At 43.1% G+C, this 27,278-nt stretch overlaps 1 protein-coding gene across 2 annotated transcripts in view; it reads left to right on the plus strand.

Moving 5' to 3' along the window:
* Nucleotides 1-227: 227 nt before the first annotated feature.
* Nucleotides 228-27,278, plus strand: part of LOC106576786 (heparan sulfate glucosamine 3-O-sulfotransferase 1) — a 34,847-nt gene continuing 7,796 nt past the window's right edge. For both annotated transcript variants that reach the window (XM_014154190.2, XM_014154187.2), the window contains exon 1: nucleotides 228-514. The gene's annotated coding sequence lies outside the window, so the exon portion shown is untranslated. The remainder of the gene's footprint in view (nucleotides 515-27,278) is intronic.

A 27,278-nucleotide genomic window follows, 5' to 3' on the forward strand; every position in this document is an offset into this window, starting at 1 on the left:
TGGAAGTGCAAAACGTAGCTAAAATCTGTAGAGTCCCATAATTAAGTAGCCTACAATAATATGAGTTCACATTAAGCGCTACTAATAGTAAACTAAACGGTTCATTTATGAAATATATATTTTTAAAAACTAGCACCTTTGAATTAGTACCGCAGCAATTTACCTGGTCACCTGACACGACTCCTCCCACAGTGCTACGCCAGGCAGCGCTCCGCACAAATCTCACCACGTTCCGATAGAGTGGGGTTTGTATGTCTGTTTCGAGGGATGGAGTCAAAGCAAGCTCTGAAAAAAAACGGGGCTCAGTTTCCCTAATGTCTTCCTTCAAATTAATTAGTGATGAGAGTGGCTGATGCTCCGAGTGAATTTCAGTGAGAGAGAAAGGACGACAGTTTTAGGCTCTTGTAGTCAGCTGCTGGTGTAAAAGTGCAATCCGTTGGTTTCATCTGTGACTGAACTCAAGCCAGACCGATGACTCTCGGAGATTCCATCACTATCGCCGACCTCATGCAAGGTAACTAGATTTGTTTGTCTACTAGGTCTAGGGTAGTCTACTTTTTTCGTGCCTTCCAGTCTAATATCCCTCTCTTCATTTGCGACGGGAATTTGGACGCAGGTTGAATGATCTGTGATTGCATTCTGAAATAGAATTCCTTCTTGTTTTTGGATAAATCATGAGTAGTTCCAACTCAATGTATTTCCGAGTTAGTTGGGAAGTATGTAGTCATATTCTTGTAATCTACCATCATTCCTCGTTGGAAAATTCGGATGACATTCGATCCATAACCTACAGTATATTCAAACCAGAAATGTTGATCTTCTATCATAGATAACGTGTTTACAAACCTACTATTCTATATTAACATATTCATTCTATATTAATATTAAAGTACTCTCCTCTACATTATTCATGCGCATGAACTATATATATTTTTTTTAATCTAGGCTATTGTATTTTAAACGTATCTAGTCGTGCATATAGGATACAGTGTAACTTTAATAATTGGTAGTGGACATTGGCTTCCTAGATAAGATAAGGGTGTTTGTATTAAATACATGTTGACATAAACTGAGGCCTTTAGATCATTTGCGTCTCAAAAAAACATTGGAGTTAAACTTGTAAAACCCCAAATCCGTTTTTACGTTGACGCTGCTGTAACCACACTGATAATTGGGCATTAAGTGGTAAACGGCCATGTCTGTGTCAGCAATTGAGCATTCCAAATGATTGCGGTTTAATTGCATAAATCAGTCGTCGTTCCCGGGCAGCAGCTCTCCACCCCAAAAGCCTATTGGGTTCTCAATTTAAGCATTGCTGAGGGCACAGCCAATGTGTAGCCTACAACAGTCCCAACGCTCTGTCTGCACAATAATCATAGATTACATTACAGTTTAGAAAACCTTTGGAACTTTACTTTCATAACATTGAGAAATAATTTTCTAAAAACAAAAGGTAACATGAGTATGGCTGGGAAAAGAGAGGTGCCCAGCTGTTCTAATTAGCTATATAGCTCTGTTGTAACTGAAATATACTGTTGGCTGCAACTGTGTTAAAACAGTGCACATTGAGTGTATATTTTGCGTTTGTAATATCCATCTGTTGGTCACAGATACCCTTTAAAAACAAAAAAAGGTAGGGGTGTCGATCAGTATCTGGCATGACCACAATTTGCCTCATGCAGCGCGACACATCTGCTTCGCGTAGAGTTGATCAGGCTGTTGATTGTGGCCTGTAGAATGTTGCTCCACTCCTCTTCAATGGCTGTGTGAAGTTTCTGGATATTGGCAGGAACTAGAAAACAGTGTCGTACATGTCGATCAAGAGCATCCCAAACATGTTCAATGAATGACGTGTCTAGTGAGTATGCAGGCCATGGAAGAACTGGGACATTTTCAGCTTCCATCCTGGTGACACGGGGCGTTGCATTATCATGCTGAAACATGAGGTGATGGCGGCAGATGAATGGCACTACAATGGGCCTCAGGAGCTCGTCGCTGTATCTCTGTGCATTCAAATTGCCATCGATAAAATGCAATTTTGTTCGTTGTCCGTAGCTTATGCCTGCCCATACCATAACCCCACCGCCACCATGGGGCACTCTGTTCACAACGTTGACATCAGAAAACCACTCACCCACACTACGCCATAAATGCTGTCAGCCACCTGCCCAGTACAGTTGAAACCGGGTTTCATCTGTGAAGAGCACGCTTCCCCAGCGTGCCAGTGGCCATTGAAGGTGAGTATTTGCCAGCTGACGTCGGTTACAACACCGAACTGCATTCAGGTCAAGACCCTGTTGAGGACGACTAGCATGCAGATGCGCTTCCCTGAGAAGGTTTCTGACAGTTTGTGCAAAAATTCTTCGGTTGTGCAAACCCACAGTTTCATCAGCTGTCCGGTTGGCTGGTCTCTGACAATCCTGCAGGTGAAGAAACCGAATGTGGAGGTTCTGGGCTAGTGTGGTTACATGTGGTCTACGGTTGTGAGCCCTGTTGGATGTACTGCCAAATCTAAAATGACAGAGGCGGCTTATGGTAGAGAAATTAACATTCAATTCTCTGGCAGCAGCTCTGGTGGACATTCCTGCAGTCAGCATGCCAATTGCACTCTCCCTCAACTTGAGACATCTGTGGCATTGTGTTGTGACAAAACATTTTAGAGTGGCCTTTTACTGTCCCCAGCATAAGGTGCACCAGTGTAATAATCATGCTCTTTAATCAGCTTCTTGATATGCCATACCTGTCAGGTCGATGGATTATCTTGACAAAGGATAGAGTGTTCACTAACAGGGATGTAAACAAATTTGTGCACAACATGAGAAATAAGCTTTTTGTACACGTAACATTTCTGGGATCTGTTATTTCAGTTCATGAAACATGGGACCAGCACTTTCACACGTTGTGTTTTATATTTCTGTTGTATGTATATATTTACACTACATGGCCAGAAGTATGTGGACGCCTTCTCATCGAACATCTCATTCCAAAATCATGGGCATTAATATTGGGTTTTTCTCACCTTTGCTGCTATAACAGCCTCCCCTCTTCTGGGAAGGCTTTCCACTAGATGTTGGAACATTGCTGTGGGGATTTGCTTCCTTTCAGCCACAAGCATTCATGAGGTCGGGCATTGATGTTGTGCAATTAGGCCTGGCTCACAGTAGGCGTTCCAATTCATCCCAAAGGTGTAAGATGGGGTTGAGGTCAGCGCTATGTGCAGGCCAGTCAAGTTCTTCCACACCGATCTCGACAAACCAATTCTGTACGGATCTTGCTTTGTGCACGGAGGCATTGTCCTGCTGAAATAGGAAACTGTTTCCACAAAGTTGGAAGCACAGAATCGTCTAGCATGTCAGTTGTACAATTGAATACCTTCAACTGAAATTTGTCTTCCACATTTATCCCAACCCCTCTGAATCAGAGGTGCGGAGGGCTGCCATCATCGACATCCACGTCTTCGGCGCCCGGGGAAGAGTGGGTTAACTGCCTTGCTCGGGGCAGAACGACAGATTTTTACCTTGTCAGCTCGGGGATTTGATCCAGCAACCTTTCGGTTACTGGCCCAAAGCTCTAACGACTAGGCTACCTGCTGTTAAGGGGCCTAGCCCGAACCATGAAAAACAGCCCCAGACCATTAATTCCTCCTCCACCAAACTTCACAGTTGGCACTATGCATTGGGGCTGGTAGCGTTCTCCTGGCATCTGCCAAACCCAGATTCGTCCGTCGGACTGCCAGATGATGAAGCGTGATTGGTCACTCCAGAGAACGCGTTTCCTCTGCTCCAATGGTGGCAAGCTTCACACCATTCCAGCCAACATTGGTATTGTGCATGGTGATCTTAGGCTTGTGTGTGGCTGCTCGGGCATGGAAACCCATTTCGTAAAGCTCCCGACGAACAGTTCTTGTGCTGATGTTGCTTCCAGAGGCAATTTCAAACTCTGTAGTGAGTGTTGCAACCGAGGACAGAGTATTTTTTTTTATAGGCTTCAGCCCTCGGCGGTCCTATTCTGTGAGCTTGTGTGGCCTACCACTTCACGGTTGAGCCATTGTTGCTCCTATAAGTTTCCACTTCACAGTAACAGCACTTACAGTTGGTCGGGGCAGCTAGCAGGGTAGAAATTTGACGAACTGACTTGTTGGGAAGGTGGCATCCTATGATGGTGCCATGTTGAAAGTCACTGAAATCTTATGTATGGGTCATTCTAGTCCTGAGTTTGTCTATGGAGATTGCATGGCGGTGTGCTCGATTTTGTACACCTGTCAGCAACGGTGTCGGCAACGGTGTAGCCGAATCCACTAATTTGAAGTGTTGTCCACATACTTTTGGATGTGTGTGTGTGAGATGTATATTGTTTGTATATACAGTACCAGTCAAAAGTTTGGACACACCTATTCATCCCCTGGGTTTTTCTTTATTTTTATTTTTTACATTGTAGAATAATAGTGAAGACATCAAAACTATGAAATAACACACATGGAATCATGTAGTAACCAAAAAAGTTATGTTTGAGATTCTTCAAAGTAGCCACCCTTTGCCTTGATGACAGCTTTGCACACTCTTGGCAATCTCTCAACCAGCTTCATGAGGTAGTCACCTGGAATGCATTTCAATTAACAGGTGTGCCTTGTTAAAAGTACATTTGTTAAATTTCTTTCCTTAATGCATTTGAGCCAATCAGTTGTGTTGTGACAAAATAATAGTGGTATACAGAAGATAGCCCTATTTGTTAAAAGACCAAGTCCATATTATGGCAAGAACAGCTCAAATAAGCTAAGACGACATTAAGACATGAAGGTGCTTCAATATGGAAAATGTCAAGTTTGAAGTGCAGTTACAAAAAGCATCAAGCGCTATGATGAAACTGGCTCTAATGAGGACCTCCACAGGAAAGGAAGACCCAGAGTTACCTCTGCTGCAGAGGATAAATTTGAGTTACCAGCCTCAGAAATTGCATCCCAAATAAATGTTTCACAGAGTTCAAGTAACAGACACATCTCAACATCAACTGTTCAGAGGAGACTGTGTGACTCAGGCCTTCATGGTCGAATTGCTGCAAGGAAACCACTACTAAAGGACACCAATAATAATAAGAGACTGGCTTGGGCCAAGAAACACGAGCAATGGACATTAGACCGGTGAAGATCTGTGATTTTTCGTTCCAACCGCCATGTCTTTGTGAGACGCAGAGTAGGTGAACGGAAGATTTCTGCATGTGCAGTTCCCACCGTGAATGTGTGATGGTTTGTGGGTGCTTCGCTGGTGACACTGTCTGTGATTTATTTAGAATTCAAGGCACACTTAACCAGCATGGCTAGCGCTGCATTCTGCAGCGATATGCCATCTCATCTGGTTTGTGCTCATGTAACCGATGTGAAATGGTTAGTTAGCGGTGGTGCGCGCTAATAACATTTCAATCAGTGACGTCACTCGCTCTGAGACTTGAAGTAGGGTTTCCCCTTGCGTTGCAAGGGCCGCGGCTTTTGTGGCGCGATGGGTAACGATGCTTCGTGGGGTGTCAGTTGTTGATGTGTGCAAGGGTCCCTGGTTCGAGCCCGGGTTGGGGTGAAGAGAGGGACGGAACCTACACCGTTACACTTAGTCCCACTATCATTTTTTTTTCTCCAACAGGACAATGACCCAAAACACACCTTCAGGCTGTGTATGGGCTATTTGACCAAGAAGGAGAGTGATGCCTCAGATAACCTGGCCTCCACAGTCACCCGACCTCAACCCAATTGAGATGGTTTGGGATGAGTTGGACTGCAGAGTGAAGGAAAAGCAGCCAACGAGTGCTCAGCGTAAATGGGAACTCCTTCAAGACTGTTGGAAAAGCATTCCCCATGAAGCTGGTTGAGAGAATGCCAAGAGTGTGCAAAGCTGTCATCAAGGCAAAGGGTGGCTACTTTGAAGAATCTACAATATATTTTGATTTGTTAAACTTTTTTTTTTTGTTACAATATGATTCCATATGTGTTATTTTATCATTTTGACGTCTTCACTATTATTCTGCAATATAATGAATAATTCTGGAAGGAGTAGGTGAGTCCATACTTTAGACTGGTGCTGTATAGATTGTTTGTTTTATTTGTACGTGTTGTGCTTTAGCTGGGCTTATTATTGAGAGTCAAATATATTTGTCCAGGCTTCAATAGTTCCTTGACTAGCACCATTCATTCTCGCTGTCGATAATTCTGTTATGACTTCTAAAATGATTCTGATGTGTTATGAAAGTAGAGAGCTTTGTGTTTCTAGAACCATATCACAATTGAGAATTCATTCATGTTTAGATGGGAGTATTTGGGTGTTTTGGCTGCCAGAGCCAGTTTTACTCTGAACATAACATACAATGGCCATAGATGTTAAAGGATTGTGCTAGGCTACCCTACACGCCATAACAGTACATCTTTTGCTGGGGCAGTAGCGTCCACAGTTCCTATATTTTAACATAATATGTAAGCCTTGCTGATTGATGAAACTGGAGTGAGAGTCGTGCAAACTAGGAATGGATTTCACGAGAACAATAGGCTGTGCGCTCAGAAGGGCGTGAGTGCACCTGTGCGGATGTGTGCTGAGTTTACGGCGGTGGTGTGATCTTTCCATCAACTTTATTACCCTGTGTGAGAGCACCGTTCCTGCTGTCTATTTCACTTCATGAATATTGGGACTTGGGGGACATTACCATAATATTTCTCTAGGTGGTTGGTTGAGGGGGCTTCAACGAGAGATTGCACTCCATCAGTTATTCTGCTGACATGCAAAACATTTAGTGACTGTAAACCAAAATATAGTTTGTGTCGAGTTTTCCTTTAAGATGAGCCAGGAGCTTCCTATATCACTTATGACAGGGGTGTAGGCTAATTCATGATTGCCATGGGTTGTCTCATTCGCCTGTAATTAGAATAGTGTGGGTGGTGTAGACTAATGAATGCAGCTTGATTTTGGAAAGATAAAATACCTTTTTTTTACGTCTTCTGTGTAAGATTAAACGCATCAGCCAGATGATACAAATCTGGCGTCCAGTCCTGTATGCAGGGCCCTAGCCTTTTGGGGGGCACTTAGCGGTAACATTTTAGTGACCCCCACCCCCTTGATGGCGGCGATTTAATTATTTTTAGTTTCAGTTCAATTCCTGCTATTCTAAACATTTTGCCATTGTGCGTTGAAAATGTTGCTGTTTTTAAAGCAAGTTTGCTGCAATTCTACATGTTTTTTTTCCCCCCTTGATGTGCAGAATAATTTGTTTAGCAATTTTTTTTAACTAGTCTCATGCAATTCTACTCATTTTGCTATGGGGTGGAGATGCATCAATTTGTTTATGCTAATTTCCTGCGATTTTACAAATTTTTTACATGACTTATGCCATGTTTAATATGATATCTGAGTGAGCGGGAATAACGAAATCAATGGGGGTACCCTGGAGGTCCGGGACCCAAGGTATGTGCCCTGCATGCCTTGTCAGTAATTCCACCATGCTTAATCAAGTTTAGATCGCTGGTTAGACTGCCTGTATTCCTAAAGAAGACATTGTCCATTGCAAGAACAGTTCTAGCTTGTGGCTGAAGCATAACCCACAAGGTATTGTAATGGAACCATTGCGAGCGGGTTGTTAGTAGCACACTGAACTTCAGCAGGTCCGAGAAGACAAGGCTTCGCCTCATGGACAACCACTCAGGATGGAGGGTAGGGCTCAGCTCGTTATTTTCGTACTTCACTGATTACCATGAATGGTTCATTGTTTGTCTGCAGCAGAATCATTGTCACGTTTGTTTGTTTGCTTTCTTTTTTTCTATAGCAGCCAAGGACGGGGCATGCAGGGGTAAGCAGAGAGCAAAGGGAATTGGGGATGGGTTAGTACGGAGAATAGCTTGAGGGTGACTGATTCAGATGCTGAATTCCAAATGGACCCCTAGGCACTCTTGTTGCTTACACCTATCCAATTCTTTTAGATCTACGGGAGTGCCTAGGGGATGGGCTAGGGTCTATTTGGAATTCGGTTATTAAAAACAGGATGTTGGTGTGATCCAGCCTACCGACACATGAGGGACATTCTAAACCCCACAGTGTCAGGATGTCACATTAACACGTTTGGCCAAATGCAGTCTACAGAGACTTGACTAATGCAGAAGCAAGCGATGACAAAATAAGGCAGTGGAGTAGCTACTCCTACCAAATATCCAGCACTGCAGAGAACGGGGGGGGAGATTTTGAGCGAAAGCATCTCTGGTGTACTAAAATTAACCCCAGGGTTTCATTTGATGTATTCCATGTTACTGTATTAAATTTCACTGGATCTAAATTATATTTTTCAAGTTTTCTTCAACACCAATAAAATACAACAAGATTGGTATTAATATTAAATGAGGTTGTTTGCGCTGAATTAAAATAATAACTGTACCAGTGGAAGGAATGGCACAGTTATTTTTTTTAAACATGTAAATGTATTCCCTAAAAATGTATGGGAGAAAATGTTTTGTATTCTCCCTCAGGAAGTGGAGTATCTATCATGAAATCAACAGTGTTTTTCAACAGTAATGTGTGCTAGATTCAATCTCCAAACCATAATATCTGGAGTTATTATTCTCCAGTTAAAAGCAGGCCTATCTTCCTGATTTGACTATTTAGGGATATTTGAATGCTGGAGGGATATGAGGCTGGGGTTGTGGCCTGTTCTGTTGCCATGGTGGGAGGACAGGTATTGTATGTCAGGTTCTCTTTCAAATCTGAGCAGTCGTATGTCCTCCAACAATTGACTTCGATTGACGCCAATGATTATGTTGCTCATCGTAGAACCATGGTGGCTCATTCATTGTGCTTCTGGCCTGTGCTGAACGTGGCAGTAGCCTCATGTGGCCTGTGGATTTCAACCTCTCACGGGCCCAGTAACAACCTGTACTACTGGTGGGTACTTGTTGATGATTACCATATCATTGTAGGACTATATTCAACGGGGAGTGTTCATCATAGGCTTACATTATGATGGCAATGTTATACAGTGCAGTGGCCTATTTTCCTGCCTGCCTGTAGAACCTTCATTTCCATCCCCTGTGTACTTCTTACTGATCAACACTTCATATCAGCCTTTGAGAAGAATCAGGGGATTAGCGACAACTTCATGCTCATTCCCGCTATTTTATAGGCTTCCAAATCCTACCTATGTAATTGTTTTAAGTAGCATGGCAATTTGGTGTGGTGGTGGAACCCAATGCTAATTGTTTACGTCTTCGGCGATCTAGTGCTGCGTAACCGTAGCATGTAGCCACTTCCCCTGCTATTCTGTCCCTTTTTGTGACGCGGGTTAGCTAGTGACTGTGGAGACCATGAAGTTAGCTGTCAGGCCTTCTTTCCTCCTTCCAATAGGGGGCTCATACATAATAGATAAGTCACTGTAAGTTACAGTACAGGGGTATAACTAGGCTAATGCCCAGATTTGCATATTTGTACAGAATTCCATTATTCATGAGTACGGCAGGGTTGCGTGGAGCGTATTGCTACTTAGTCTATATCTCCCTGGCTGATCCCACTTTGCCTGATCCCACTCTGCCGGCTTGCCTGCCTTCGCACCAGTAACCAGGAAACACCATATGAAAAAGCAGTATTGATACTGTCGCTGTCTTTCGTCTCTTGTTGCTCTGGAGTCGCGATGCTGTTGCATCAAAAGCCCAGAGTCTGAAGTCTTGCCTGAGGAAAGCCTTATTAAAGGCACATGGATTTTGATGAGGTTTCCTAGATACATTCTACAATCCATGCTACCAGACGATGGGCTTTGTTCTGCTCAATTTGCTGTCATTTTGGAATAATGGGATAAAGGGATAGAGGGAGGGAGTGGGTGAGGACGCAGTAGATGGGGAAGAGGCTCTGACATCTAATTCAGAATGTATTTTATGGGTAATTTTTTTCATCAGGGATTCTGAGATCGGCAGATGCCATCATTTCCATGTGTTATGAAGTAGATTTATCATTCCCCTTGTTGATGACTGGCAGCTAATTTATTCATTACCTTTTGTTCCCTCCCTATCTCCTCTGTCAGATGAGTAGGTACATGTCAAGCAGATCCCTCATTACTGGGTATTGTGTAGCATACAGGCTTTTTCATGTTGCAGCCGGGCCATGTCATTTCTGCCACATTAGGGGAGAGATCGAGTTTTGAGAGGGGGGGTGGGTGTTTGGATTTCGGCAGAGTTCAGGTCTTATGTGTCAATGTTATTTGTTCATGAAGTGGGTGTGTTAGAATAGACACCAGACATATTTTACCCTTGTGATGGATGCTGTAAGTTTGTTCATTTGTAAATATACTGCTCAAAAAAATAAAGGGAACACTTAAACAACACATCCTAGATCTGAATGAAAGAAATAATCTTATTAAATACGTTTTTCTTTAGATAGTTGAATGTGCTGACAACAAAATCACACAAAAATAATCAATGGAAATCCAATTTATCAACCCATGGAGGTCTGGATTTGGAGTCACACTCAAAATTAAAGTGGAAAACCACACTACAGGCTGATCCAACTTTGATGTAATGTCCTTAAAACAAGTCAAAATGAGGCTCAGTAGTGTGTGTGGCCTCCACGTGCCTGTATGACCTCCCTACAATGCCTGGGCATGCTCCTGATGAGGTGGCAGATGGTCTCCTGAGGGATCTCCTCCCAGACCTGGACTAAAGCATCCACCAACTCCTGGACAGTCTGTGGTGCAACGTGGCGTTGGTGGATGGAGCGAGACATGATGTCCCAGATGTGCTCAATTGGATTAAGGTCTGGGGAACGGGCGGGCCAGTCCATAGCATCAATGCCTTCCTCTTGCAGGAACTGCTGACACACTCCAGCCACATGAGGTCTAGCATTGTCTTGCATTAGGAGAAACCCAGGGCCAACCGCACCAGCATATGGTCTCACAAGGGGTCTGAGGATCTCATCTCGGTACCTAATGGCAGTCAGGCTACCTCTGGCGAGCACATGGAGGGCTGTGCGGCCCCCCAAAGAAATGCCACCCCACACCATGACTGATCCACCGCCAAACCGGTCATGCTGGAGGATGTTGCAGGCAGCAGAACGTTCTCCACGGCGTCTCCAGACTCTGTCACGTCTGTCACATGTGCTCAGTGTGAACCTGCTTTCATCTGTGAAGAGCACAGGGCGCCAGTGGCGAATTTGCCAATCTTGGTGTTCTCTGGCAAATGCCAAACGTCCTGCACGGTGTTGGGCTGTAAGCACAACCCCCACCTGTGGACGTCAGGCCCTCATACCACCCTCATGGAGTCTGTTTCTGACCGTTTGAGCAGACACATGCACATTTGTGGCCTGCTGGAGGTCATTTTGCAGGGCTCTGGCAGTGCTCCTCCTGCTCCTCCTTGCACAAAGGCGGAGGTAGCGGTCCTGCTGCTGGGTTGTTGCCCTCCTACGACCACCTCCACGTCTCCTGATGTACTGGCCTGTGTCCTGGTAGCGCCTCCATGCTCTGGACACTACGCTGACAGACACAGCAAACCTTCTTGCCACAGCTCGCATTGATGTGCCATCCTGGATGAGCTGCACTACCTGAGCCACTTGTGTGGGTTGTAGACTCCGTCTCATGCTACCACTAGAGTGAAAGCACCGCCAGCATTCAAAAGTGACCAAAACATCAGCCAGGAAGCATAGGAACTGAAAAGTGGTCTGTGGTCACCACCTGCAGAACCACTCCTTATTGGGGGTGTCTTGCTAATTGCCTATAATTTCCACCTGTTGTCTATTCCATTTGCACAACAGCATGTGAAATTTATCGTCAATCAGTGTTGCTTCCTAAGTGGACAGTTTGATTTCACAGAAGTGTGATTGACTTGGTTACATTGTGTTGTTTAAGTGTTCCCTTTATTTTTTTGAGCAGTGTATTTCTTTCTTCTCATGTTTATAAAGTATGCCAATATTCTGACTCTTGGCCTCCAGGATATTTTAAGAAATAATTTACTATTATAATTTATTTTAATTTAAATATGTTTAATTGACTGAGGCTCAGCACAGAGGCATTTCTAAAATGTATTTTAAGATAAGGGAATTCATTTGTCTGGGCGCCTTGACAAGGTGATTTAGGAGGGACACCGTTTAGGGGCCACTTTATGCACATATTATGCATGTGTGAGGTGTAGTCATAGCAACTGTTAGGTGAAGATCAAGCTGTTGTCAATCATTTCTTAAATGAAATCGGAGGTAGCTTTGTAATTCAGCAGGGGCTTTTATCAAAAGTTTTAGGGGGTTTTGTTGGCACTTAATATCATTTTAAAAGAACAACAAATTATAGCAAAAGGTCAATGTCAACCAGTCAACTCTACTGGTTCTCACATGGCACCAGGAGTGGCATTTGACATTTGTAATGAGCAAAAGAAATTGAGCTGGACTGAAACTTGCTATTTATAAGCACTGAGGTTTATGTAGGTGAAAAGGTCAATCAACTTCAGGGCAAGCCACATGCATGCTGTGCTCTTATGAATGGCTTGTAGTTCAGTGTTTGTGCCCTGCCATTGAACTCCATATTGTGGTGCAGTATGGGCTAGTGACAGTGACACGGTGCCATTGGGATAGGGGCAGAAAGAAGCAGGACAATGATATCGCTGAAGCCAAATAGGAAAATGAATCTGTATAAAGGCCTCGTATATAAAAATGTGTGGGTAATTCAACTTGTATGGAGATTGTTTTGAGTACTAGGCTGGGTGGTACCAGAGGGGTTAAAGGGTCATGGGCACACAAGGCGGTCAGGATGGGCCCAAGGCAGAGGCATCTAAAGAGATACCTGTTGATACCAGTGAGGTACACAGGTTATGAAAAGTATCCTGTGAAGTATCTGTGTGGCTTTAAAACGGTCTACCCTTTGCCAGAGTGACAGTCTAACAAATCTTGACTTGGTGCTTCCCGTGGACCTGAAAGATTCAAGTCCGTTGCTTTGGGTCTGTATGGACGTCTCCGTCTTTAGCCTTGAGCTATGCCTTTTTCTCCCCACCACTTGTGCTATATTTGATCATTGCAGAAGTGTATACAGGATGCTCTCCAGTAAATTGTATACGAGAGGGAGCAGATATACACAACGTAGCAGTGGTAGGCAGAAGACTGTGATTGAATGCAAAGCAAAAATCCACAGGGTACATTCATTGCCCGGCAAATTAAACCATTACCTCCCCCAGTCTGAGTTAAATATGAAGAAATGACTCATTTAATGTCCGATTAGTCCTTAATCCAGCCGCATAAGAAATGGCAGGCGTTCATTCCCTGATGTTAATTCTGCTCCCTGGTGAGATAAGGGCCGCAATATTGTCATGGGATGTATTGGACGTAGACCTTTTTATTAATAGATGCCCCAATGCGAGAGAGAAATGATTCTGTTGTGATTCATTATGAGAGAACTCTCCATTCTGGAGATTCGTCTTCATTATCCGCTGGAACGCCATTTTACAGATAACGCTGCTGCCTCATTTGCTTGCTGAGACTCAATTTTCCCCGAACAATATTGCAGCTCTTTAATGTGGCTCTTGCAAGAGACAAGTGGAGCTGTTCTCACTGTGCACATAGGATTACAAAGGTTAATCATCAATTTAAAGCTAATCTTTGTTAAATATCAATAGAGCTTTGGCGCTTGCTTGTGATGCGGAATGGTTCATTTGGGGTTTATAGGAGATTCAAGGAAGAAGAGGATCGCATGATCCCTTTTCCCCAGTTCCCACTAGGCTATTACTGTCCAAGCTCAGATATAGTATCACAGGTCTAAAACAATAGGAAACTGTGATGCTATATCTGAGCTTGTTTGAACATTGGGCTGTTATATGGGGCATATGGCTACTTGACGATTTACTCATATACTGTAGGTGTATAAATTTTTTTTGGGGGGGATGGTTATGTGAAAATCAAAGCCAATTAATCCCTCATAACATGTTTTTTTTGGTTATGTAGTCTTCTACAGGCGATAATCATGCTTTGAACAGTCAAAGGGACAAACAAACTGTATGCGAGTCCTCTTGACTACTACATATTCACTTTGGAGTGGAGATAATTATGGAGTTTGGTAAATTATGCAATCGAGGCCACAATCGCTCTTCCTCAGTCTGGGAGAGTGAGTAATTAATTCAATTTTTTTTCACCAATGATTATTCAGATGACTGGGAATAGGAGCGCCAGTCATTATCTGAGTATTTTGGCACATGTCTGCTTGGCTAATTAAATCTTCAACTACTTCCTATTCAGAGGTCTGAAAGGAAACATTTTTATGGAGTAGGAACAGAATGGCCTTATGATGCTAACCTTTTAAAATGTGCTGTTGAATATTGTCAAAGGTTAAGTATCATAGGATGTCAAGAGGGACGACGTGGTGTGCACTGGCTAGAAGTAGAGGATGTTTTGTGCTAGGTGATTTTTATATTCAGGGTTTTGGAGTCTGTCTGTCTGGTCCAAGTATGGCGATGACCATTGTCTATGTAATCTAAGGCTTGGTAGATGTGTTTGTGCGCTCAAAATCGGAGTAATTGCGACGGGATTTGTTGTCATTTCATCGGTTTCCCTCCGTATGGTCACCATGACCAATAAGGCACATTCATGTCAAGAGTAACCTTGAACATGCGTTCCTTTGAAAAAAATTTTTTTTTAAATAATAATAATATTGGTAAACCTTTTCTGCTCCATGGGTAGTGTTAGACTTATGTGAAAGCTGAGCAGAGTAAATGAATGCCTTTGGCAGTAATTCAACCGATAATGTAGACATGACTTGCACAGATAAAGCTCAAGAAAATCAATGAACTGAACAAATCTATTCTAAATAGTCTAGACAACCCGTGGCATTCAAGCGTTGCAGAAAAGCTTACAATGCTTCTCCAAAAATGATTTTTTTTTTTTACAGATATTGCTTTGAGGTTACTGGGCTCCTATCTCTCCATCGACGCCGGCAGACACAGCACAGCGCCAGACAAGGCCAACGAGAGATCCCGCAGATGCTGCCCTTTTCAATGGCTGTTTTTATCCCCCCTCCCCCCCCACCCATTACGCCTCTGATGTTGGGTCCACAAACTTCTCTAATTAAAGGATTCGTCTTCAGTATGGGCTCTCTTGTCGAATGTATATCGCTGCAGAACGTGGGATGATAAAAGCTGTTATTGGGTGTGCAACCTCCACCGCCTCTTATCTCCCATAAACACTTCAGTTGGTTTACAGGGCCACGGAGGCGGCAGAACCATGAGCAATAAGCCAAAGGCCCTGATGACTTATTCATAGGAAGCGCAGAACAAGAGGCCACGGATGAAAGTGACAGAGAAAGGTTAGGACGATAAGTCGTTACAGTTATGATAAGGCGTGTCAAAAAAAGACTTGTGACCTGATTTAAAATTTGACTCTGGGGGGGGGGGGGGGGACTTTTGTCTCGACATGTACTTTTATGGTCAAGTTTACAGATGATGACTTTCGGACTGCTCTGAAACAAAATGCTGATGGACGTGTGTATGTTTTGGAAATATATTTCTTTGGGTTGGTCAAATAGCATACAGAGGAACGTGAGAGTTTTGGCGCTTGGATAACTGACATGGACTTGGTGGTTGTCTATTAGGCCAGAGCTACAACACTGATATTGTGAAAGAGAACCCGCCCAAACAATTCCTGACTACACAGTCATAACCTCATTCTGTCAGACAGTAAAAGCTATACAAACAGAATCACTAGCTATTTCCCTCTTGGGTATTAAATGTACTTTGAGTCAGAAATAATTACCATGTATTTTCACACATTCACCCTTTTTTTTTTTAACTGATAACATAGACACCCTCTAAGTGAAGTGCTAGATTGTTTTTCACGCTCCCAAAATCGCCCTTAAAATGGCTGGCAGACAGCTGTAGAGACGGGAACTGGGGGTACAGCGTCACCGGGGAAGGGCATGCTGGTAATAATCTAATGGTGGAGCCCAGCTTGCTACCACGACTACCAGGTGAAGCTCGGATGCTGCTTGCGTCAGCCCAATCAGCTCTCTGTACCACTCCTCTCCTCTGCTTCAGAGCCAGAGCTGGGATGCAGGGAAATGGAGCTAGAGATGATCATTATAGATAAACATGTCCCCTCCAATCTATTCCGCTTAATAGTGGGAAATTACAAGGATGCCGCTGGAAGTTTAGCACAGGGACAGTTTCGTTTGTATCCAAAGGGATACAAAGTGTGCTCAGATGGCAGCTGAACAAAACGCATACGTTATGCACAGACAGACAATTATGAGAAGTATGCCTATGCATTCAAAGCATGACAGCGAACATGAAAGCATGTTGTGCTGATTCATGTATTTATTTATTTTTCTCCGCCATCTTGACCTACATCAGAGCCGTGTGATTTTAGGTTACAATCAATAGGCAGCATGCATGCATGTAGTGCAACAACTTCTGGTTATCTGAGAACTCAACACTGGGATCGTCTCATGTGAACATTGTGTTTTGTATGAGATCAAGGTCACTCACTGTGTGCAAATGTGCTTCCAGGTCTGTCAATACCGATCCATACCACTTATGATCTGCATATCTCAGTCTCAGCTAGAATGGTTTACAGATAGCACACACTGCAGTAGATACCCAACACTGTGGGAAACTGGGAAATGCTTTGGATCCAATGGATTATTATTAGAATGAGTTCCCAGCTGCATCAGCAGTCGAAGCGCTCCAGTGCTTGGCACTCAGTATTGGATCACAGAAGGGCCAGCTCCAAACCCAAGAAATGTCTTGTCTGCAGTGCCTGATAAGTACATATTTGTCGTGATGAAAATGCTGGCGGGACCACACTGTGCGTCTTCCAATAGGACACCATTGTGCCAGAACAGGGAACAGAGTGCAATATGTGGAGAACATGACATATACCAGCTGTAGATTTGTAGAAGATCAGAAGTTAACTCTGTCTGCAATTACTGGTTACCCCTCTGTAGGATTTGGTAGGCCTACATCTCTGGAGGGTACATGCAAGCTGTTTTGAGAAAGAAGCAACACCAGGACATCCATAGAGTTGGAGAGTTCCGGGCCTGTATTCATAAAGCTTTTCAAAGTAGGAGTAAAGATTTAGGATACGTTTTTCATTTAGATCCTAATGAGTAAGAATATATGGACGGGGTAACTGGGCCCATATCCACAAAGCATCTCACAGTAGGAATGCTTATCTAGGATCAGGTTCCCACCTGTCCATATAATTGTATACACTGTGTACACACAACATTAGGAACACCTTTCTAATATTGAGTTGCACCCACTTTTTCCATCGGAACAGGGATGCAGGCCCATGTGGACTCCAATGCTCCCCACAGTTGTCAAGTTGGCTGGATGTCCTTTGGGTGGTGGACCATTCTTGATACACATGAGAAACTGTTGAGTGTGGAGGGAAAAAAACAGTACCGTTGTAGTTCTTGACACTCAAAGCCTGGCACCTGGTCCCATATCCTGTTCAAAAGCACTTACATTTGTTTGTTTTGCTCATTCGCCCTCTGAATGGCACACGTACACAACCCGTGTCTCAAGGCTTCAAATTATTTATTTAACCTGTCTCCCCCGTTGATGTGGTTTCAACAGGTGACATCAATAAAGGATCATAGCTTTCAGCTGGATTCACCTGTTCAGTCTGTCATGGAAAGAGTAGTTTTGTACACTCAGTGTACATTATGATATAAAAGGCTAAACTGATCCTAAATCATGTACATACTCTTGCTCTGCGCAGATTGTGAACAGAGTGGGTTGAATGGAGGATAAACAAATGGACTGGCGATAAACTAAATGCATTCGCTATGTGATTATGTGAATCTCCGATCGGTCTTACTCTTTTCTGCATTTTTCCCGCTGCTGTGAGAACTTTGTCAGCACTAAACAGGCCCTGCTATAGTTCCCTCATTAAACTATTCATCAGATAGGCCTCATCAACGATGAAAAGTATCCCTGCAGTTTATCACAAGATGCCCTGCTTTTTATTTGATGAAGTAATTAATCCATAATGTATGTGTGTATTGCAGCTTGTGGGAGGTCTGGAGATAGAGCCTGGCTCAGCCTTCTAGAGAATGAACAGGGGAAAGAGAAAGCAGAAGTGAATTTGTTTTAATTAAGTAGGGAGAGAGCGTGGATGTCGCCGACTCGGATTTGTATTCACTTTTAGAAGAACTATTGACCAATTACTTTACGAGAAACCTCAAAACAGAGCTCAGACTCTTTTGCAACGACTTAAAGATGCATGATGCGAGAATGCGTTTGTGTTCACATGCTTGTAACTGACTTTGTCTGTATGCATGCGTGTGTCCTAGTCTCTGTGTGCACATGCTTGTGTCTCTGTCTTACTTAGCTGTTTAATCAGAACTGGCAGATAGCATGAATCTCATCTGTCCACTCTCTGATTGGAGCCTTTCTCAGTGTCACTATCTGACCGACTGTAGACTGCTTCCCTGAGTGACTCAGTGTAGGTTCTGATTAGCGCTCTCCGTTCATTCTGGGGTGATGAGTAAGTCGGCCTGTTTTGTCTGCCAGAATGCCTCTAGGGAATCGATGTCAGTTGATGCCCAAAGTAAATCGTCAGACATTGACAAATGTCAAAGCAACTCTGGGTGTATGTGCAGTGCTTACAGAAAGTATTCACTCACACCCCTTGAATTTTTTCCAAATGTTGTTGTTACAACCTGAATTTTAAAATGGATTAAATTGAGATTTGTCTCACTGGCCTATACACAATACCCCATAATGTGAAAGTGGAATTTTGTTTTTAGAAATGTTTACAAATTTTATTCAAAATGAAACGCTGAAATGTCTTCAGTCAATAAGTATTCAATCCCATTGTTATAGCAAGCCTAAATTAGTTCAGGAGTAAAAATGTGCTTAACAAGTGCCATAATTGGTTGCATGGACTGTGTGCACTCTGTGCACAGTAAGTGTTTCTGACATGATTTTTGAATGACTACCTCATCTCTGTACCCCACACATACAATTATCTGTGAGGTCCCTTAGTCGCGAAGTGAAATTCAACCACAAAGACCAGGGAGGTTTTTCAATTACTCGCAAAATCCAACACGACACATTACAGAGTACCACTCTCCATATTTTCAAGCATGGTGGTGGCGGTATCATGTTATGGTTATACTTGTAGTTGTTAAGGACTGGGGAATTTTTCAGGTCAAAAAAGAAACTATGGAGCTAAGCACAGGCAAAATCTGCTTTCCACCAGACACTGGGAGATATCTGAATTTACCATTCAGCAGAACAATAAGCTAAAACACAAGGCCTAATCTATAGTACACTGGAGTTGCTTACCAAGAAGATGATGTTTTGACTTAAATCTGCTTGGAAATCTATGGCAAGACTTGAAAATGTTTGTTAAGCAATGGTCAACAACCAATTTGACAGAATTTTTGAAAGAATAATGGGCAAATGTTGCACAGTCCGGGTGAGGAAAGCACTTAGACTTACCCAGAAAGACTCACATCTGTAATCCCTGCCAAAGGTGATTATAATATTTATTCACTCGGGTTTGAATACTTCTATAATCAAGATAATAGTATTTATTTTTTTATTTTATTTTTTACAAATGTTAGAATTTGCCTTCCACTTTGACAGAGTATTTTGTGTAGATCTTTGACAAATAATGACAAATCCCACTTTGTAACACAGCAAAATGTGGAAAAAGTAAAATGGTGTGAATACTTTGTATGGTAAAGCATGCATATATTCAAGCTGAAGAAGGGTAAGACCCAGAGCCATGTAAGATAAATATATGGCTCTGGGTAGACCGGTCACCCATTTCCATGTCTGTTTATCATATATCTCCACTGTTTCAGAGTGAGGGATGTTTATTGGCTGCCAGTCAGTGAAGGAAAAAGTACTCAATTGTCATACTTGAGTAAAAGTAAAGATACCTTTTTTTAATAGAAAATTACTCGAGTCAGTCACCCAGTAAAATACTACATAAGTAAAAGTCTAAAAGCATTTGATTTTAAATATACTTAAGTATAAAAAGTAAATGCAATTGCTCTAATATACTTAAGTATCAGAAGTAAAAGTATAAATAATTAAAAAAAATCCTTACAGTAAGCAAACCAGATGGTACAATTTGAGTTTTTTAAATGTACAGATAGCCAGGGGCACACTCTAGCACTCAGACATAATTTACAAACAAAGCATTTTTGTTTAGTGAGTCCGCCAGATCAGAGGGAGTAGAGATGAACAGGGATGTTCTCTCAAAAAGTGTGTGAATTGGATATTTTTCCTGTCCTGCTAAGCATTCAAAATGTAACAAGAACTTTTGGGTGTCAAGGAAAATGTATGGAATAAAAAGTACATTATTTTCTTTAGGAATGTAAAATATACATACCCCCAAAAAAACAACTTCAGTAAAAAATACTTTCAAGTACTACTTAAGTACTTTACACCACGGCTGCCAGGGTATCTAGTCATTTCACAAATACACAAAAGGTCAGTACTTGCTAGTGGCAAACTCATTGGAAATACTTTACGTATTAAAGTGTTGTAGGCTATCCCCATTTGCATTCTGACATTTGTATGTATCATGGTCCACAGGGAGCACTCTGTTACAGGCACGCACATGCATGTACATACACACGGAGTTCCAGCCATAAATGCTGCAGATGGCGGTGGGCAGACGGGTGTCTAATTGGGAGATGCTGCTCTCAACAATCAAGCTGACTGCAGTTAAATGAACGAAAGAGCTCCACTCCACCATAGACTTAACGAGAGAGAACACAAGATTAGAGTTAAAACACCACAATTAGTGTCTGCGCTGAGGGCATGTGTGTCTGTACCAGTTAATGGCAGTTTACCAGCAGCACATAATGAATGCCTCGGCTGACATGTGGGTGCGGATTAGGTCGTCGCCTTACTTACGCGCTACGGAAATAACCTAATAGCTAGCGCTCCTCGCTTTTCTCCCAGCTAGTGCTGCCAACAGCTCCCCAATTTCAGCCAAAACAAAGAGATTTTTCTTCCTTCACCCTGCTTATTGTCATTCAAAAATCAGCATATGGAGTGGAGATGTGGGAAGTCTGTCATAAGTGGTGCCTTTATAAATAGAATGAAAAGATTATATTTCTGTGTGTGGGGTACCATCTTCATCGAGAGAAGGACATCTTGGGACGCTGGTTGTTTGAAGACTGGGATCAAGTTTTGTTGTTGGTGTGCTTGTGGGTTTGAGTTGAAGCAAAGCTTGCATCGATTATTGGGTTACTCTGAACTACTGCTAGTCTGGCAAGCCAGGTTTCACACAATGTTGAGTTCATTGTCAAGATGGTGCCGACGATGGTCGCCCTGTTGCTAACTTTGCATTCAGTCTGTTTATATTTGTGTTCTTTTTTACATTATTTGATCAAAGTTTCTAGTATAATTTAATATGACGGACAAGCACTTCTGTACATCAGATTGAAGATTGATTAATCACCACTTTACGGAGCTGGATCCTTTGCCCAAAGCAGTTTTTAGTTAACCTTTTATTAAACTAGGCAAGTCGGTTAAGAACAAATTCTTATTTACAATGACTGCCTACCCCGGCCAAACCCTAACCCAAACGACGCTGGGCCAATTGTGCACCGCCCTGTGTGACTCCCAATCACGGCCGGTTGTGACACAGCCTGGAATCAAACCAGGGTCTGTAGTGAAGCCTCTAGCACTGAGATGCAGTGCCTTAGACCACTGCGGTACTCGGGAGCCCCAGTTCCATTCCTCACGGGAGCCTTTTTTCCAAAATGATACCGCCAAAGAGGGAGGTGAGCTGGAGTTCTTGTCCGATTTTTAAGGAAAAGGGAAAACCACCCTTCGCTTTCTAGTATACTACTTGCTAATGTACAGTCTCTGGACAATAAAACTTTGCGAGCTCAGAGCGTGGATCTCCTACCATAGCGATACGAGAGACTGTGACTTACTCTGCCTTAGAGAGACTTTGTTGACAGTGGAGGTGCTTGATCAAGCTAAAAGCGAAAGAGTATGTTTCATGATAAACAACCCATGGTCTGATTGTAGGAATGTACAAACCCTTATGAGTTTCTGTTCCCCTGACCTGGAATACCCCCCCTCCCACCCCACAAGCCGACACTATGCTGGCACTCAAGGAATTACACTGGACTTGGAACAAATCAAAACCGAATATCCTGAGGCCACATTCATTGTAGCCAGGTACTTTAACAAAGAAAATGTAGTAAATTCTCCCGAAATTTCACAAACACATTCTGTCTCAGACACAATATGCATGTGGCAGGGACTTCAGACAATCACGGATTAAAAAGGGAAAACCAGCCACATCGTGGACACAGACGCCTCACTCCCAGACAAGTGAAACACTATTTTTATTTTTTTTCCTCTTTGAGGAAAACAACCCCGAGCTGCCGACATGGGCCCCGCTGCTGACGAGTACTGTGGGCTCCCGATCTCTGTAGCCAACGTGAGTAGGACCTTCAAGCGTGTTAACCCTCGCAAGGCTGCCGGCCTGGAAGGCATCCCAAGCTGCGTTCTCGGACCATGCACAGGCCAGCTGGCTGGAGTGTTTACGGACATTCTTAACCTCTCCCTTTCCCAGTCTGTCGTCCCCACTTACTTCAAGATGGCCACCATTGTTCCTGTACCTAAGCACGCTAAGGTAACTGAACTAAATGACTATCGCCCTGTATCACTTGGTCATCATGAAGTGCTTTGAAAGGCTAGTCAAGGAACATACCTGACACCCTGCACACCACCCGACACCCTACACACCACCTTATCTCACCTGGACAAGAGGAACACCTATATGAGAATGCTGTTAATCGACTGCAGCTCAGCTTTTAACGCTATAGTGCCCTCCAAGCTCATCACTAAGTTCAGGGCCTAGTGATATTAACGGGCCATCAGACTGTTGAACAGCCATCACCAGTCGTCTACCAGGTGATGCACACTCACGCATACAAAACGCACACGCAAGCTATCATACTCACTCACGCTTTCGACTCTGTCAATCACCACATTCTTATTGGCAGACTCGACAGCCTTGGTTTCTCAAATGATTGCCTCGCCTGATTTACCAACTACTTCTCTGATAGAGTTCAGTGTGTCAAATCGGAGGGCCTGTTGTCCGGACCTCTGGCAGTCTCTTATGGGTGTGCCACAGGGTTCAATTCTCGGGCCGACTCTCTTCTCTGTATACATCAATGATGTTGCGCTTGCTGCTGGTGATTCTCTGATCCACCTCTACGCAGACGACACCATTCTGTATACTTCTGGCCCCTCTTTGGACACTGTGTTAACGAACCTCCAGACGAGCTTCAATGCCATACAACTCTCCTTCCGTGGCCTCCAACTGCTCTTAAACGCAAGTAAAACTAAATGCATGCTATTCAATCGATCACTGCCCGCACCTGCTCGCCCGTCCAGCATCACTACTCTGGACGGCTCTGACTTAGAATACGTGGACAACTACAAATACCTGGGTGTCTGGTTAGACTGTAAACTCTCCTTCCAGACTCACATTAAGCATCTCCAATCCAAAAATCTAGAATCGGCTTCCTATATAGTAACAAAGCATCTTTCACTCATGCTGCCAAACACACCCTCGTAAAACTGACCATCCTACCGATCCTCGACTTCGGTGATGTCATCTATAAAATTGCCTCCAACACTCTACTCAGACTGCATCCAGTTTGTTATCACAGTGCCATCCGTTTTGTCACCAAAGCCCCATACACTACCCACCATTGTGACCTGTACGCTCTCGTTGGTTGGCCCTCGCTTCATACTCGTCGCCAAACCCACTGGCTACAGGTTATCTACAAGTCTCTGCTAGGTAAAGCCCCGCCTTCTCAGCTCACTGGTCACCATAGCAGCACGCGCTCCAGCAGGTATATCTCACTGGTCACCCCCAAAGCCAATTCCTCCTTTGGTCGTCTTTCCTTCCAGTTCTCTGCTGCCAATGACTGGAACGAACTGCAAAAATCTCTGAAGCTGAAGACCCATATCTCCCTCACTAGCTTTAAGCACCAGCTGTCAGAGCAACTCGCATATCACTACACCTGTACATAGCCCATCTACTTACCTCATCCCCATACTGTATTTATTTATCTTGCTCCTTTGCACCCCAGTATCTCTACTTGCACATTCATCTTCTGCACAGCTACCATTCCAGTGTTTAATTGCTATATTGTAATTACTTCGCCACCATGGCCTATTTATTGCCTAAACTTACCTCATTTGCACTCACTGTATATAGACTTTTTTGTTTTCTTTTGTTCTACTGTATGTTTTGTTTATTCCATGTGGAACTCTTGTGTTGTTGTGTATGTCGAATTGCTATGCTTTATCTTGGCCAGGTCGCAGTTGCAAATGAGAACTTGTTCTCAACTAGCCTGCCTGGTTAAATAAAGGTGAGAAGAAAAAAAACACGCAGCCAACACTGTTGTCAAATGTTATCGAGACATTGAACCACTGGACACTGTATTTAAGTTCATGTTTTGTCACATGCACAAGTAAGGTTAAATGCCTTTCTTGCTAACTAAAACTTAAATGATTAATAACAATATGAACTAGAACAATATGAAATATTGTTCTAGTTCATATTGAACAATATGAAATACACAAAGTAGGTAAGTAAGCATACTATATACAGGAAATATTTTAATTTCAATACCATATGTACATGTGCAGGGATAATGGAGAGATGGAGGTAGATTTGCGTTGGAGTGACAGTGAGTGTGTAGGGTGTACAGAGTGCAAATATGGAAATAAAAGGTCAATAAAGTTGCAAGGTAAACTCGGTCCGTGTAGCTATTTAAATACTGTATCTCTGACATAGCTCATTCTAATACTTCTACTACTGTACATTGTATTTTAGTTAGTTTATACACACCGCATATTTATTTTTATACTGGATTCTTGACATACATAATATATCTACTGCTGTACATATCAGTTTTACTATATCTTGTGCAAATTTCCCCGGTGTACATGCGTATAGATTGCATTTTGATTGCTGCTACAGTGCTATTTGGATTGTTAATTGGATTCGTCCCGCCGTTCTTGATTTCTTGTTTCTGTTGTATTTATTTTACAATTGAATTTTTTTGTGTACTTGTTTGACATTTTACTGCATTGTCATAAGCTAGTGACATAAACATTTCGCTGCACCCACTGTAACACCTGAAACTGTGTACGCGATTAATACACTTTGATTTGACAAACCGTTCAGCTGTTAAGTGGGTAGAAATGGCCAAATGTTAACTTTCTGGCCACCAGGGGGCGCTGTAGGTACAGTATACATTAGTCCAACGCCAATTTGATGAGAGAGCAAGTCTCCTACCAACCCCCCCTCCCGCCCTCTCTCAAGTCCCTTCTTGTGTGACCTTCACATGTCTTCCATGTCTCTTGCAAAGAGTGTCTACAAGGGATGTCGCAAGAACCTGGGCTATTGAATAGCTTGTGTACTGTACTCTCTCTGGCGCTTAATGATTTAAAAAAAACAAACAACAAAAAATGGGTCTTTTTCATACATTGAAATGAATGTGCCCTTGTTAACATTCTCTCCATAGAGTTCTGTGTAAATGTTTTTTTTTTCTGTATTCTGAAACATTCATCATTCGTGGCAAACATCAGTGTAGCAATATCCAGTAAACCACGACAACCCAAGAGTCCAGGGTTATGTTTATTAGGAACCAAACAAACTGAAACAAGGAAGGACTACCTGGACATAAGAAAATACATTTTTAGTTTTCTGTTGCACAAACAAAAGTTGTGCTACAATGTCTTAATGAACACGACCCACTCTTTCTTTCAGGTCTGTTTGCATGGTTCTCCTTTTTAAGTAGGCAAATTGGTTATGAACAAATTCTTATTTTCAATGACGGCCTAGGAACAGTGGGTTAACTGCCTTTTTCAGGGGCAGAACGACTGGTTTTTACCTTGTCAGCTCAGGGATTCGATCTTGCAACCTTTCAGTTACTAGTCCAACGCTCTAACCACTAGGCTACCTGCCGTCCTTATACTTCATACTGTTGCTTAGGGCTTATTCAGACTGGCGGGAGTTGAGAAGAGTCTGTGGACTCTACTTTTGAATTGACTTTGCCTTACCTTTGGCCATGGCTTGGCAACTCTACATTCTGGCTGAGCAGCAATATTTACAGTAAATAGCACAGTAGTCAGTAAGCATGTTTTTAACTAACTATTAATCAACTATGTGAGCAACTTCTCATCTAAACCAAAGTACACTTTTGGGGCGGTAGGTAGCCTACTGGTTAGAGCATTGGGCTAGTAACTACTAGCATTTAAAAAAAATGTAACCTTTATTTAACTATGCAAGTCAGTTAAGAACAAATTCCTATTTACAATGATGGCCTACCCTGGCCAAACCCGGACAACGCTGGGACAATTGTGCGCCGCCCTATGGGACTCCCAATCACGGCCGGATGTGATACAGCCTGGAATCAAACCAGGGACTGTAGTGACTCCTCTTGCAGATGCAATGCCTTAGACTGCTGCGCCACTCGGGAGCCCACCACTACCTTACCCTAACCCTCAAGCCTAACCTTAATGCCTAGCCTAGCTAACTTTAGCTGCCTAGCTAACCTAGTGTGTTGGTGTGCGTGTATAATAGAGAAAATATATTTATTGTTCTTTCCTAGTATGTCAAGGAACATTAACAAAGTGAGCCTCCAACCTCCCTTCCCCAACCATCCATCATGTCTCCACCCAGCCACCCCCCTCCCCATACCATCCCTTCCACGTGGGCCTGAAAGCAAAGAAGGTAAAAAAATATATATGAAAAGTAGACATTCTAATTGTTTAGACATGTCTATAGACAAATTGTAAACCAGCCTAGGGTCAAGGACTGCAGATCTTTCGCGATGAAGGCATTTGTGTGTGTGTGTGTGTGTGTGTGTGTGTGTTTCTGAAGTTGTAATCGGGCATCTAAGAGGGAGAAAAAGAGGGTGTTTGAAATGGAGAAAGCTGACAATTAGTCTTTCTGCTTGTACTGTAGATGAATGGGCACTGGGTTTAAGGTCTTGTAACAACTCGCTATGCAGACGACAAAATGAACGAGATGGGGGGGGGGGGAGCGTAAGAAAGCTGGAAGGATGGCTCTATGCCCTGACCTCACTGTGTGTGTGTGTGTGTGTGTGTGTGTGTGTGAGAGAGCTGCAGTTGATTTTGATCATTCCATCTCCTCAGCAAGAAGAGCAGTGGTGCGTTTGATTGGGCTTGAGTCCCACCTCCCAACATAATCCATCACCACACGCCGCTGGCGTCCGGTCCGCTGGGCTATTCCTCACCACGGTAACAAGCCCCTGGAGCCTGGCCGAGGGCCATCCGG

The sequence above is a fragment of the Salmo salar genome, chromosome ssa18 (genome assembly GCF_905237065.1).
Source record: "Salmo salar chromosome ssa18, Ssal_v3.1, whole genome shotgun sequence".
NCBI classification, from domain to species: Eukaryota; Metazoa; Chordata; class Actinopteri; order Salmoniformes; family Salmonidae; genus Salmo; species Salmo salar.